At 40.2% G+C, this 10,521-nt stretch overlaps 1 pseudogene; it reads left to right on the top strand.

Annotated features, from left to right (window-relative positions):
- Positions 1-3,151: 3,151 nt before the first annotated feature.
- Positions 3,152-4,099, top strand: LOC119052211 (olfactory receptor 2A12-like; annotated as a pseudogene).
- Positions 4,100-10,521: the final 6,422 nt, after the last annotated feature.

The following is a 10,521-nucleotide window of genomic DNA, read 5'->3' as shown; positions in this document are numbered from 1 at the left end:
CTGTGGGTGTGTCCTGGCGTGGCCCTGAGCTCTTAGTTTTCAATGGCTGGAGGACTAATGATATTGGGCATTGTTTCTCTTGATTAAGAGTGAAGATTTTTAAAAAATATTTTGCCCATTATTCTACTGAGTACCTTCTTTTTGTTAATTTATAGTTCTCTATTTATTCTGGACAAAAGCCTTTTAAATTCTTTATTTTAATGTAATGTGGTTCACCATTTTTTTCTCTATGGTTGGTGCTTTCTGTGTTCTGTTTAAGAAATTTCTGCCTACTCCAAGGTGATACTTTTTTTGCATTTGATTCTAAAATTTTTATTTCTTTACTATAACCATTTCAATCTACAGTACATCTGAAATATATTTTTGTGTGTCATGTGAGGTAGGATTCAAAAAATATTTTTTTCTGTGCAGACACCCACATGATCCAGCAGAATTTATTGAAAAGACCAGCCTTTCCCCACTGCATGACAGGCGAACTTTGTCGTAAATTGGGTGATTGTATATTCATGGGTCTCTCCTGGGGTCTATTCTGGGCTTTATGAAGTTCAGTTAATCTATTTGTTTATTCTTGTGCCATTGCATACTCAAATGTTATAGTTTTATGGTAAGTCTTAATTTCTGGTAAGTCCTACATATAAGTTTTATAACCAGGCTGTCGATTTCTGTAGGAAAACACTTCTGGGGTTTTGACTGGGATTCCACTGAACCTATAGAGGTCAACGTTAAATTTTTGTCGTGTTGAACTGTCCAACTCACGATCACGGAATATCCTCCATTTACTGAGGCTGCCCTTAATTTCTCTAGATAATGTTTTTCTACACATATTTCATTAGCATTATTACTATGTATTTGATTTTTTAATGTCCTTACAAGTTATTTTCTAGTTGCTTGTATAGAGAAATGCATTGAATTTCTGTGCATTTATTTCGGTTTGTCTTTGATTTCTTTCAGATTTGCTACCTACATACTCATGTAGTCTGCAGGCAATCACAGTTTTACTCCCTCATTTCCAGTCTTCTGGCCCTTTATGTGTCTCTCTTGACTTACTTCACTAGCCAGGACCACCAGTAAAATGGTTATGAGAAATGGTAATACTGAACATTTTTGTTTCATTTCCAATGTTAGGGAGCGAGATATTAATATTTCACTATTCAGTGCAACATTTGCTGTAGGTTGCTTCTTCTTTTATTGGAGATAATATTTATCACATTAAGAAGGTTCACTTCTATTCCCAGTTTAATAAGGGGTTCATTTCTAATTTTAATTGATTATTGATTTTTATCAAATGCTTTTGCTGTATCTATTCAGTTAATCAAATAATTTTCTCCCTTAATTGTAGTAATAAGATGAATTACATTGTTAGCTCATCAAATGTTAAACCAACATTGAAGTCTTAAAATAAGCACAATTTGATTGTGATGTATTATCATTTTTATGTTGCTGAATTCAATTGACTAATATATTGTTTAGGAGTTTTGCCACAATGCTCACGAGAAAGACTGGCTTATAAATTTTTGTTCTTGTAATGTATTTATTATTATTTGCTATTGAGTTTATTCTGATGTCATAAAATGAATCAGAAAAATTTAACTCTTTTTGTGTGCTTTGGAAGAGTTTATTATGATTGGTATTAGTCTCTTAAATGTTAAAAGAATTCACTAGTAAATCTTGGAATTTTCTTTCTTGGATAGTTTTAAATTTATAGATTCAACCTTGTTTTGAAAGATAGTGAACTTTTGACATTTTTCTTCTTGTGTCAGTTTTGGTAATTTGTGTTTTTAAAGACATTTGTGCATTTCATTTAACTGTCAAGTTTATTGATATAAAGTTTTTTTTGTAATTTTTAAAATGATCTTTTTGAAAGACTGTAGGATCTGTAGTAATGCCCACCTTTTCATTCCTGATATTGGTGTTTTATTTCTCTCTATCTGTCTTGCTTCTTGAAATGGGAGGTTAGCTAATTAAGTTTTAGCCTTTCTTCTCATATGCATTTTCATCATGAAAGATGGAAATGAATTCCCCCCAAGCGCTGATAATGTCTTATTTTTATCATTATTTAGTTCAATAAGTACTAATTTCTATTTTTATTTTTCTTTGTTTAATACATTAGTTAGCAGTGGATGCTAATTCTAAAGTAGTTGGGTATGTCTCCATTGCACTTATTTTAAGATTGGTTTCTAGCCAATTTCACAGTTACCAGAGAATATAGCCTAAGTGATTTCCACTCTGGATTTTTGAGCTTGCATTTATGATGCAGTGTCTGATGAATTTTGACAAATGTCTTATGAAGCTACAACTTATTTCTTTTAGTTTGTGTGGCATATGTCTTTCATTCTTTCTTCCTCATGAGTCTATTGCCCTCATATTAAGGCATCTTTCTTTTTCCCCGATTTACTGAGATATAATTGACACATTTTTTCAGTTTAAGGTATATAACATGTCGCTTTGATATATTTATATATTGCAAAATGGTTAAGCAATATGTATGGTTTTTTTTAAAGCTGTCTAAAATATGTCTTATTAAAATATTTAGTCCATATCTAAATGCTAACGTTCATATTTATCAGCTTTCTATTTATTTTCAATTTGACCTGTTTTGTTTAAAGTAACTTCACCCTGCTCTCATCGTCGTGTCCCTCTGGCGCCCTCTATTGACAAAGCCTCACACTGTCACCTGGCAGGGGAGAAATGGATATGCTGGCGAGGCTTTGCAGCACGTCTGGACAAGGGGTCTCTAAGGTAGACAGGAACTCCACCTCTTAAGGTTTGGGAGCTGATGTGTGAACTGCTCGTTGTTAGATATGTGAGTGACCAGTTTGTTCTCTGTAGGGTGTGAAGTAAGACTGGGGAGATTGCATATGAGCAGTTTACAGTTATGTATTGTTTTAAGGAATTGTGTTAGATGCTTCATATACAGTGCCTCTATGCTTCATAAAATCCTGGAGAGATTAGTATTAATATTAGTATTATTCACATTTTACAGATAAGGAGATGGAAGCTCAGAGAGGTTAAGTCACTTGCTCAACAGAGCAGATGAGTAGTGAGGTGAGAATTTAAATCCTAGCCTGGTTGCCTCCGGGGCAACACTTTCGCTAGACCAGCCTGTGTTCGATGACATTTACATGAGTGTGATTCTCTTATAGACCCTGCCATGTGGATGCCTCCAGTGCAGAACCAAAGTTGGGTTTCCGAATTTATCCTGCTCGGCTTCTCCAGTGACCCTAGGTCCAACAGGGTCCTCTTTGTTGCCTTCCTTCTCCTCTACTTGAGCTCAATCCTGGGCAATGGGCTCATTGTCACCCTGATCTGCCTGGACATGCATCTTCACACTCCCAAGTACTTCTTCCTCTGTATTCTCTCCCTGCTGGACATGGGCTGCATCAGCACCACCGTACCCCAGATGTTAGTGCATCTTCTTGCTTAGTCTCAGACCATGTTTTTTGCTGGCTGTTGGCTGCAGATGTTTGTGTTTGATGCTCGAGGCCTGACCGAGTGCATTTTCTTTGTCATCATGGCTTATGACCAATACATAGCCATCTGCTACCCACTGCGTTATATGGTCATCCTCAACTGCGGCCTGTGTGTACGGCTGGCAGCTGGGACCTGTACTTGTGGTTTTTTCCTCTCTCTGATCCATACTTTTTTCATCATGCAGTTGCCTTACTGTGGGCCCAACGTGGTCAACCACTACTTCTGAGAAAGCCCCATAGTACGAAGCTTGGCTTGCATGGATACCCATCTCATTGAGATCGTGGTTCTGGTTATCAGGGTGTTCATGGCTGCTGTTCCACTCTCCCTCATTGTGGCCTCCTATGTTCATATTGCCCACTCCATTTTCAAGATCAAGTCTGTAAGAGGCCACTGCAAGGCTTTCTCTACTTGTGCTTCCCACCTGACTGTGGTCTTACTCTTCTATGCTCCAGTGACCTACATCTACATGAGGCCCAACTCTAGCTATTCCCCAGAGCAAGACAAGCAGATCTCACTCTTATACAATGTCTTCATGGCCCTGCTCAACCCTGTGGTCTATAGTCTGGGGAACAGGGACACCAAAGGGGCTTTTCTCAAAGTGATGGGGTGGAGTAGGGTGGCCTGGTAAACTGGGAATCAGGAGGAGCTTGAAGTAGAATGTCCAGTAATGAGGAAAGGGATGTGTATAATGTATGTGGCCAGCACTGTGCATCTGCACCAACATAGTACTTGATCAGTGGGACAAATGTGGTACATGGAACTGACATGACTGTCTTGATCAAATTGCTACATTGTGGCACAGTGACAACTCCATAATCGCAGTGGCTTACAAAAGCTGATTGTCCATGTTTCATGTCAGTTGTAGGTGAACTATAGCCTTTTGCCTTTGACTTTTTGGATCCATCCTGAAGGAGAAAGCCCTCTCTGTAATGTGCCCCTCTTAGGACAGAGAGAAAGGACCAAAGGCTGAAACACATCTCCTTGCTCATGTGTTATTGGCCAAAGCAACTTAAATTGTCAAGCATTTTCTTTCCACAGGAAAGTAATGTAAATCATTTGGTCATGGGTATGGATGTATAACCCTCTACAGTGAAAGCATGCAATAATGGGGATAATAATATAATCCACCACAATGGCACTGGACCAATAGAATATGTGCATATCCAATGTGTATGCATGTGAATTACATGGTACATGGACACAGTAGAGGGCCAAGGTAATGTAAATCAAAATGACATGTAAGCAATAAATAGCTGTAGACAACATTGAAAATAAAGCCAGTGGTATAAGGAACCCACAGACCTGAGTCGATACATGAAACCTACGTTATTCATGGGGCTAAAATGGTATACTGTGCATTACACTGTGGAAGGACAAAGAACTCAACGCTGAGTGACTAGGGTTCTAGTCTTAAGCTTGCTAACTTGTTTGGTGACTTTGGACTGTTTAATTCCTTTATCTGGATCTTTCTTTATTCACCTGAAAAGTGAACACCATAAATTTAATGTCTCTGAAATGCTATGGCTCAGTAGGTGGAGTGCATGAAACTCCAGTGCAGCAAACTGTGAGTCCTCTGTGAACCATAAGCTGAAGAAGAAAACCACAGAAGAAGGAGTTGCTGCATGTGCGCTGCCCATCTGTGGGCAGCATGGCCATGGCTCATTCTTTCAAGGGCTCTTGAGGCTCTCTGAGAATCATGGCACGGAACCTCAGAGTTAGCGTGGAGATCCTGGATGGTGCAGGATGTTTTCCAGGATGGTGCCCCAGAGGTCTTGGGCATGAATCAGTTCAGTTTCAGTAGCATCTGTTCTGACCCAGCCAGTATCAGATACTGTAGAAACCAACTGAGACATATGGAGAGACATACAGTCATGAAATTAAAATCTACAACCCAACAGTTGGGCTGGGAAGCCCAACAACCAAGCAGTTAAAGAAAACACTTTCATTCAAACTGGTAGGAGGGGCAGAGACGGGCAGCCAGGATGGAGAGGATGTGCAGCCAGGCAATGGATAGTGCGGGCAAGGCAGTGGCTGGTGACCTGGGTTGTCCCACATTTGCATGCAGATAAACTGGGAGGAACAACTGGGGAGTGAGACCACACAAACCAAGGTTCCAGCCCAGGAAACAAAAGCCTCAAAACCTCTGGTTGTAAAAACCTGTGGGGGTTGTGGCAGTGGGAGAAACTTCCAGCTTCACAGGAGTGTTTTTTGGAGAGGCTCATGAGGTTCTAGAAAATACACAAACCCACCCACCCAGGAATCAGTACCCAAGGACCCAGTCTGCTTGTGGGTAGCAAGGGAAGTGACTGAAAGTGGAGCTATAGTCAAGCAAGTGGTGTTGTTCCCTCTCTGATCCCTCCCCCACATACAGCACCACAATACAGTGACATGGGTTGCCCTACCCTGGCAAATAACTAAGGCTCTACCACTTACAATGTTAACAGTGTGCCAAGACAAAGAAAAATGACCCAAATGAAAGAACAGATCAAAACTCCAGAAAAAGAACTAAGTGACAAGGAGACAGCCAACCTATCAGATGCAGAATTAAAAACACTGGTGATCGGGATGCTCACAGAAATGACTGAGTATGGAAGTAAAATAGAGAAAGAAATGAAGGCTAAGAAAACTGAAGTAAAGAAAAATATACAGGGAACCAACAGTGAAGGGAAGGAAACTGGGACTCACTCCAATGATTTGGAGCAGAGGGAAAATAAATAAACATTCAACCACAACAGAATGAAGAAACAAGAATTCAAAAAAATGAGGAAAGGCTTAGGAACCTACTGAATGAATAGGGCCTCCCAGGCTGGTGTGGCTCAGTTGGTTGGAAAGTCATCCTGTGGACTGAAGGGTTACCAGTTTGATTCGTGGTCAGGGCACATGCCCAGGCTGTGGGTTTGACCCTGGTTAGGGAGCATACAAGAGGGTTGTTGCAAGGATTAAATGAAATAAGGAGTAAAAGTGATTGACACAGTGCCTTGCTCATCGAGTTATGTTATCACTATTATTATTACTTTGGTCATCATCCCATACAACATGAATACTGTGTCATTCACCTAGCACATATTAGGCACTTAATGCTAGCTGAATCAATGTCTGCATGTACTGGAAAAAATAACTATTTTGTGGACCTGATAGTCATCACTGAGGAGAGAAAAAAAGGACAATTAGACATCACCCCTAACTTCAGGGAACTCAGAGAGCAGCAGGCAGGTGAGACATGCACAACAGTTACTACTGTGTAAGGCCGGTGTCATCTGAGAAGGTTGCACTTCAGTTGTATTTAAGTTTGGTTGTTAAATGGGGCGGTGCATGGATCTGAACCTACAGAAATGGTGTAGAACCAAGCCAGGCAAAAAGTGAGCATTTGAAGGCTTTATCATTGTAGTTAGTAGTGCATCAATTCCAACACTTTTTTTTTTTGCTGAAAATTCACTAGTTTATTTAAGTCCAAAGCTCATTTTTACTTATTTCTTGATTTTTTATTTTTTTAAATAAATTTATTTATTTTTTTTGAATTGTTTATGCTGTTACAGTTGTTCTATTCCCCCCTTCATTCCGCTCCACCCTGCCCCCCCAACCCCACCATTACCCCCCTTTAGCTTATGTCCATGTGTCTCAAGTCCTTTAGGTTCTATATTTCCCATACTATTCTTGCCCCCCCATCTATTTTCTATCTACTGTCTATGCTACTTGTTTTCTGTACCTTCTCTCCCCGTCTCCTCCTCCCACTCCCCTGTTGCTAACCCTCCTTGAGATCTTCATTTCTATGTTTCCACTCCTGATCTAGCTGTCCTTTTAGTTTGCTTTCGTTTTAGGTGTGGTTGTTAATAACTGTGAGTTTGTTGTCCTTTCACTGTTCATGTTTCTTTAACTTCTTTTTCTTAGATAAGTCCCTTTAACATTTCATATAATAAGGGCTTGGTGATGATGAACTCCTTGAATTTGGTCTTATCTGAGAAGCACCTTATCTGTCCTTCCATTCTAAATGAAAGTTTTGCTGGGTAGAGCAATCTTGGTTGTAGGTCTTTAAATTTCATGACTTGGAATATTTCTTTCCAGCCCCTTCTTGCCTGTAAGGTCTCTTTTGAGAAATCTGCTGACAGCCTGATGGGGACTCCTTTGTAGGTGATTGTCCCCTTAGCTCTTGCTGCTTCCAGGATTCTCTCCTTCGTTTTAATTTTGGCTAATGTAATTATGATATGCCTTGGTGTGTTTCTTCTTGAGTCCAACTTTTTTGGTACTCTCTGGGCTTCTTGGATTTCTTGGAAGTCTGTTTCCTTTGCCAGATTGGGGAAATTTTCTTTTATTATTTGTTCAAATAGTTTTTCCACTGGTGGTTGTGTCTTTCCCCCTTCTGGTACCCCTATAATTCGGATATTGGAGCGTTTATAGATGTCCTGGAGGTTCCTAAGCTTCTCCTCATTTTTCTGAATTCTTATATCTTCATTCCTTTCTGATTGATCATTTTTTTCTTCCTTCTGGTTCACTCCATTGATTTGAGTCCCAGTTTTTTTTCATCTCTATGGGTTTCCTGTGGAATTCCATTCATTTCCCTTAATTTATCCTTCATATGTTTCTCTAATTTGTGGCTATAATCCACCAGATCTGTGAGGAAGCTGATGACCAGTGTTTTAAACTGTGCGTCTGAGAGATTTGCTATTTCTTCGTCACTTAGATTTATCTCCGGGGCTTTGAGGTCCCCCTGCGACATTTTTGGTCTGTTCTGGCCCTTTAAGTGAGAGAAGCGGGCGCCTTGGAGTCCCAGGTCGCTGGGTTGTGACACTGTATGTGGGGGCGTGGTCAGAGCGGGGAAATGGCGCTGCCGCCGCCGCCGCTGGTCCAACCGCTCATTCCCTCACCCGCGCGCAACCGGGCAACCACAGTCAACTCGCTGCCACCGCCTCCCCACTGTCTCCTCTGCAGTCGCTCACCCGGTGGGCCGCTTGGTCGCTCACTAGGTCCAATCCTGGGTTTGGAACCCGTGCGACTGGATTTGCGCGTCTGGATTCCACGCCCGGGTCGATCGAGCCCTCCTTTGTAAGTCCTCACCCGACGCCGGTTTCGCCCCTTACCGGTCGGGCCGAAGAATTTGTTGTTAGCGGACTTCCGAAAAGTTCAGTTTTCCGTGTTCTGGTTGTGTTTTCTGATGCTAATATTTAGTTGTCCCTAAACTTGGTTGTGTGAGGAGGCAAGGCACATCCACCTAAACCTCCATCTTGGCGGAAGTCTCATTTCTTGATTTTTCTGAAATCAGTACTCACTTTTCAGTCTTTCAGTTTGATGGAGTATTTCATTCTTTTTCTTTCTCCTAAAAACTGTTATTAATATGACTAAGCATCTTTGACAATGTCTTCGATTGAAGAAATAAAACTTTTGGGGGGAGGGGCTTTTATTTATTTAATTAATTATTTTTAAAAAAGATTTTATTCATTTATCTTTAGAGGGGAAGAGAAGGAGAGAGGGAGAGAAATATCAATGTATGGTTGCCTCTCATGTGTCCCCTGCTGGGGACTGGCCTTGCTGGGAACTGGCCTTGCAACCCAGGCATGTGCCCTGACTGGGAATTGATGAAGAAATAAAACTTAAAAAAAATTATTTTATGGCTGTTCAATTAAGTTGTCTGCATTTTCCTTTCATCACTCCCCTCTTGAAGAAATACAAGTTATTCCCCATTTTCCTACTTACCATCTGTGGTTCTATACATTTACATGTGAACTTGAATAACCCATGATCTGTCCTAATTTGTCACTTTTCTGAAGGCCAGAGTTGATTATGTCTGCTGTGGGGAGGGAGCCAGGAGACGGATGACTCAGCTGCTGCGTAAATCTAGAACACTGCCCAGCATCCACTTCTCACTGTGCTTCTGTTGTTGTTTCCCAGTGGTTGGCATGTGCACTTTGCTTTTTGTGGAAACGTTGTATTTTTGTGGTGTAACAGAGAGTGAGGGGTTTTCACTCCATAGAAACATTTGTGAGTGTGGGGATTTAAAGGACTTTCGGACCAGAGTTCAGAGACTGCTGTCTATTTTCCCTTTAGGTCTGTTAATATTTGCTTCATATATTTAGGTTCTCCTGTGTTGGGTGCATAAATATTTACAAATGTTATAGCCTCTTGTTGAATTGACACTTTTATCACTATGTAATGTCCTTCTTTGTCTCTTATTACAGCCTTTTAAAGTCTACTTTGTCTGATGTAAGTATTTCTACCGCAGCTTTTGGTTTCCATTTGTATGGAATATCTTTTTCCTCCATTCACTTTCTGTCTGTGCAGGTCCTTACATCTGAAGGGAATCTCTTGTAGACAGTGTATAGGCGAGTCTTGTTTTTATTTTTTAATCCATTCAACATTCTATGTCTTTTGGTCGAAGAATTTAGTTCATTTACATTTAAAGGAATTATTGATAGGTATGTGCTTATTACCATTTTGTTCATTGTTTTCTGGCCGTTTTATAGCTCCTCCATTCATTTCTTCTTCTCTTTCTCTTTTACTTTATGGTTTGATGACTCTCCTTTAGCAGCATGCTTAGATTCTTTTCTCGTTATCTTTTGTGTATCTACCATAGGTTTTTGCTTGGTGGATACTAATACCTCAGTTTCTTCATCTGCATGAAAAGAATAATGAAATTTATCTCTATAGTTGTTATAGAAGTTAAAATAATAAGTACATATCAAGCACTTAGTGATGCTATATAGAAAGAGAACAATATAGTTATTATTACTTATGCACAATGAATATGGTATAATATATTTTACAGATATGAAAATTAAATCCCAGAGAAATGAGGTGACTTTTCCAAAGACATAGAAGGTCAGTGGTGTATTTCACCCTTGAACACAGTTCTCTTTCAGTCCTTTCCAAATGTTCCCAGTAGTCAAATTAATGCATGAGTTGTTTTTCCTAGATTTCTCCCTGGGCTCCTTATTCAGCCCAATGACTTCAGTGACAGTGTGGGTGATGTGGACAGAGACCAGAGGCACTGCAGATAGGCCTCACCCCTGCTTTATTGAGTGTACGCACTCATTCTGACTAACTTGAGGAAAACTTTCT

The sequence above is a fragment of the Artibeus jamaicensis genome, unplaced genomic scaffold (genome assembly GCF_021234435.1).
Source record: "Artibeus jamaicensis isolate MK-2021 breed Jamaican fruit bat unplaced genomic scaffold, CSHL_Jam_final scaffold_847, whole genome shotgun sequence".
NCBI classification, from domain to species: Eukaryota; Metazoa; Chordata; class Mammalia; order Chiroptera; family Phyllostomidae; genus Artibeus; species Artibeus jamaicensis.
This window is presented reverse-complemented; position numbering and strand designations above follow the sequence as displayed.